Raw genomic sequence first — 4,869 nt, forward strand, 5'->3', positions numbered from 1 at the left:
ACGGGGTCTATCACCACTGATGATAGAGAAGCTTTAGAACGATAAAGATGAGGCTACAGCTGAGGTTGCCAAAGTCATTAATGAGTCGTCGGTTTTAAAAGAACGAGTGGCTGTTTTAGAGCATGAAAAAGGTTGTTTGGTGCAGCAAAAAATGGCTATGGAGAAAGCATTAAAAGTGAAAGAGACAGATTATAAGAAAATTGTGCGAGAATTGAGCGTTGAAAAAGGTACGCTAGCTGCATTGAATCCAAAGCTCTCCGCAGCGTTGCTTGAAAATGCTCAGCTGGAGTCTTCAGCAAAGAAGAATGTCGACTTGCTGAATGGAACGCATGATGTGCTAAAAAACGCTCTGGAACATTATACTTTGCTATATGATTCTCGTTCATTAAAAGAAAATGATGGTATACTTCTTCCTAGTGCTATAGAAGACGCCATTGAAGATCTTGGCTTAGAAGATGATTTAGGAGGAGATTCTACCCCTTCTAAAGAAGAAGACGAACAGTCGACTTAAATTGTTATCTATTTGTCGTAGACTTAGTAGTTACGTTATAGTCATCTACTCATCTACCTGTTACTAGCTGATTTCCCTCTCAATAATATATAATTATTTGCCACAATTTGATCGTATATGTTTGTATCGTTTTGGATTTATTCCCTTTTAGAGTAAGTCGACACTTTGACACCCTTGCAATGAGCTGAATAAGTATTTAAGTTCTGTTTGTAATTATGAGTGTTGCCCTATGATGATTTTGCAAACTAGTCATCATTACTTGTTGGGAAATGCTAATTGACAATTGCCGAAAATTGACTTGAGACCATATCAGTGGGATTCAATTTCTTTTCCTTTTTGTCAATGTACATTTGGAATGAAACTAAGACAAGAGAACAGGTTCATTTGATTTTTAACTGACAGATCTCAGTGGTTTTTTATGGTGGTGCATGGATACTATTCTTTGTGTTAGAGGGATTTACTCTATTGGCTAATCCTGTGTAGTGGTATATCTGATCAATTGCTTCTGGACTTTACTTGGGCAAGGATCCCCAAGGTGTCATAGCTACTCTTTGCTTCTTTCGGTTTTGGCTTGGATTTGGCATTGGTGGTGACTATTCCCTTTCAGCTACAATCATGTCTGAGTATGCCAACAAGAAAACTCGCGGTGCATTCCTTCTTTTCTTTGTCTTTGCAATGCAAGGTTTTGGAATTTTAGCCGGTAGGATCGTTGGAATTAGAGTATCATCAACATTTAACTCAGATTTGGAGCTCCCTCTTACTTGATCGATCCAAAAGGCTCAAACCCAGAACAGTGATTACGTTTGGCGTATTATTCTAATGGTTGGAGCTATTTCGGCCGCTCGACGTACTATTGGCATATGAAAATGCACGAGACCGCGTTACAACTCCCTTGTGGCAAAAGACGCAAAACAAGCTGCTGCCGACATGTCGAAGGTATTGCAAGTTGAAATTGCAGCATTGCCATGGGGTTCACTTATTTGGGACAACAACTACCTGGTTTTTGTTTGACATTGCTTTTAATAGTCAGAATTTATTCCAAAAGGATATCTTTAGTGCAATTGGGTGGATTCCCAAGGCAAATGCTATGAATGCACTTGACGAGGTCTTCAAAATTGCAAGAGCACAAACACTTATTGCTCTATGCAGTACTGTGCCTGGATACTGGTTTACAGTGGCTTTCATTGATCATCTTGGGAGGTTTTTTATTCAATTTGTTTGGTGGTCAGAAGATTCAAGGGGAATTGTGATGGGAAGATTTGACCTTCAATTCTTCATTTTAGAATAGCTATTTGACAGAGTGAATAGAATTTTAATTGGGAGGTTACGCTGCCAAGAACTTGTGATGGAAGCTTACTGTAGTGCATATGTGCATAGTGTACCCATGCCAGCAATAATATTAGAAAGCTCCATTGGTACTATTAGATCTAGAAGCTACTTGACATATCATTCTCTAATTACAGAGGTTTGATCATCTTTCGCTTAACAGAACAATAGTTGCAAGTTTTGTATAGAATGACATTGACTATGTCTTAAAAAATTTGTAGTTCTAGTCACACCAGCTTATTCTCAACTGAAGTGACAATTTTATTCTGCCATTCTTCGGAGAATATTAGATGGAGATAGAAGGTTTTCCATGCTCTCATAGGTTTCAGTTTTTCAGGACAGAAAAATCAAATCAAGGGACAATTAGTGGAAACTCTACCATCTGAAATCTGGATGAAAATATTAGAAATGGGAATGTCCCACTCACATACGGCCATCAACAAATCCCATTGTATAGCTTTAGCTTTGTTATGTAAGTACTACGTGATTGACTGATTGTTGCCAAAGCAAGGGTAATACAAAAAAATGGAGGCGAACTTACAGTAGTTTTACATTTCCAAACCAGTGATATTAGCTTATGACTGAAGATTTTTCATTTTGAGATTTTTGAATGACAGAATAACCTCTTTCTAGTTTCAAGGTAACAAATTAAGGTGAACTGTCCATTAAATTTCGACGAGAACCTACAAAAAAAAAAAAAAAAAAAAAATCGTTTCTCCTGTTGTTGATATTGTTTGAGAGATTGATATGAATAAGCCAATTATCTGGATATTCCACTAATCATGTATTGAAAAAGTCTAAGACGTCATTTAGCGTATATCCAATTGAACGTATGCTGAGATGGAATCTTATCACTGATTTGTTTGAATCAGTAAATAAAATACGTAATGCTCATATAACTTTTATAATTGACTCAAGCATAAACATTGAAATGTTAACCTGTTTATGGCGTTAATTGTATATCTTTTGGTATCATAGACCAAATTTCATGGCTTGAATGTATACAGTCTGTTACTGCATTACTTATTCCATGATATGAATGTATAAAGTTTGGTATTGTAATCTCAAAATTCATGACTTTGAATGTACAGAATTTGGTATCGCAAACGTAAATTCCATGTCTTGGAATGCACAGAGTTTGGTATTGCGAACGCAAACTCCATGACTTTGAATGCACAGAGTTTGGTATTGCAAACGCAAACTCCATGACTTTGAATGCACAGAGTTTGGTATTGCAAACGCAAACTCCATGTCTTGGAATGCACAGAGTTTGGTATTGCAAACGCAAACTCCATGACTTTGAATGCACAAAGTTTGGTATTGCAAACGCAAACTCCATGTCTTGGAATGCACAGAGTTTGGTATCGCGAACGCAAACTCCATGACTTTGAATGCACAGAGTTTGGTATTATAAACGCAAACTCCATGACTTTGAATGCACAGAGTTTGATATTGCAAACGCAAATTCTGATAATAACAAAAATAGTAATAATATATACCCCGAAATGTAAGCGGTGATTGAAATAAATGCTAACAAATGAACTTTTATTAATCATTGATATGTTGAGCAAACATGAAAAGATGTACGACGTCATTTTCCAATGAACTATGAAAACTAGAAAACGAAACAATTAATTTATTGATATGGTAAGTACCAAACAAAACCTAACGATAAAAACGCCTAAGATGGAGTGCATTCCATGGTTTTGGGAAAGGTGTTCCCGAAATGGTGCGAAGGAAATATGATCCTTTCGAGGCAGGATGATCAACCACAAACGGTCCTTCTCAATTTTCACATAGCTTCCCCATGTTGATGATTTTAGGTTTTCTGCATAACACCCAATCTCCTTCCTGGAAAACTTTTAGGCAAAGTTTCTTGTCATACTGTCTTTTCATTGAAGCCTGGTAGTGGAGTAGACGAGCTATACTTTCTTCGCGAATTTCATCTAAATTGGCTCTAGAGTGAGCCACCATTTCGTCATTACAACCAGCTTTAATTGTAGCGGTGCGAGTCGTTTCAGCAAATATTTCAGTAGGTAAGACTGCGTCCGCACCATAAGCCAAGTTAAATGGGGACAAACCGGTTGAGCGTTTTGGAGTGGTTCTGTATGCCCAAAGCACGGTTGGTAGTTCTCTTGTCCACTTCCCCTTAGCTTGTTCTAGACGACGTTTAAGGATAGCTAGGATAGACTTGTTTGTTGCTTCAGCTTGTCCGTTAGCTTGAGGGTGATATGGAGCAGAAAAATTATGCTGGATATGGAGATTGGCACAGAAATTGTGTATTTCGGTTGCATCGAATTGCTTGCCATTATCAGATATTAACTCAGCAGGGATGCCAAAACGACAAACTATATCTTTCCACAAAAAGCGCTTGACATCGGAAGCTTGAATATGCACTAAAGGTTGTACTTCTGCCCACTTAGTAAAGTAATCTGTAGCAACCAGCAAGAAACGCATATTTCCTGGAGCTCTAGGAAAAGGGCCGATGATGTCTAAACCCCACTTTGCAAATGGCCATGGAGAAAAAATTGGATGTAATTATGTGGCAAGTAGGACGCCTATATTGTAGTGCTTTTGACAAGGAATGCATGTCTGAGAAATATGTTTGGGATCTAGCTGCATATGAGGCCACCAATATCCCTGTGTCATTGCTTTATGAGCTAAATTTCGACCAGCGGTGTGATTGCCACAAATGCCTGCATGAATTTCTTGCAACACAAGTAGACCTTCGGTTTTTGTGAGGCATCTGAGCATGGGAGACAAGGGATGTCCTTTTCTGTACAATTGTAGAACACCATTTGACGAAGATACTATTACAAATTTCCAAGCGTCTCGCTTGACCATTGCAGCGAGTTTGGGGTTTGAAGGGATGATGCCGTTGCTCAGAAAGGTAATTAATGGGGTTCGCCAGTCTTCAGTTGGTGCTTCTAACATAGGTAGATTAAAGACGTGTGGCTCCTCTATTGATTTGTCGACATTCTGGTCACCTTGAACAATTTCTGTATCGTTTCCTTCAGTACATATTCCTCCAT

The 4,869-nt window shown here is 38.2% G+C and overlaps 1 pseudogene; it reads left to right on the top strand.

Moving 5' to 3' along the window:
- Nucleotides 1-1,009: 1,009 nt before the first annotated feature.
- Nucleotides 1,010-1,799, top strand: LOC147477129 (putative inorganic phosphate transporter 1-7; annotated as a pseudogene).
- The last annotated feature ends 3,070 nt before the right edge of the window (nt 1,800-4,869 follow it).

Source organism: Coptis chinensis, chromosome 9, assembly GCF_015680905.1.
Source record: "Coptis chinensis isolate HL-2020 chromosome 9, ASM1568090v1, whole genome shotgun sequence".
NCBI classification, from domain to species: Eukaryota; Viridiplantae; Streptophyta; class Magnoliopsida; order Ranunculales; family Ranunculaceae; genus Coptis; species Coptis chinensis.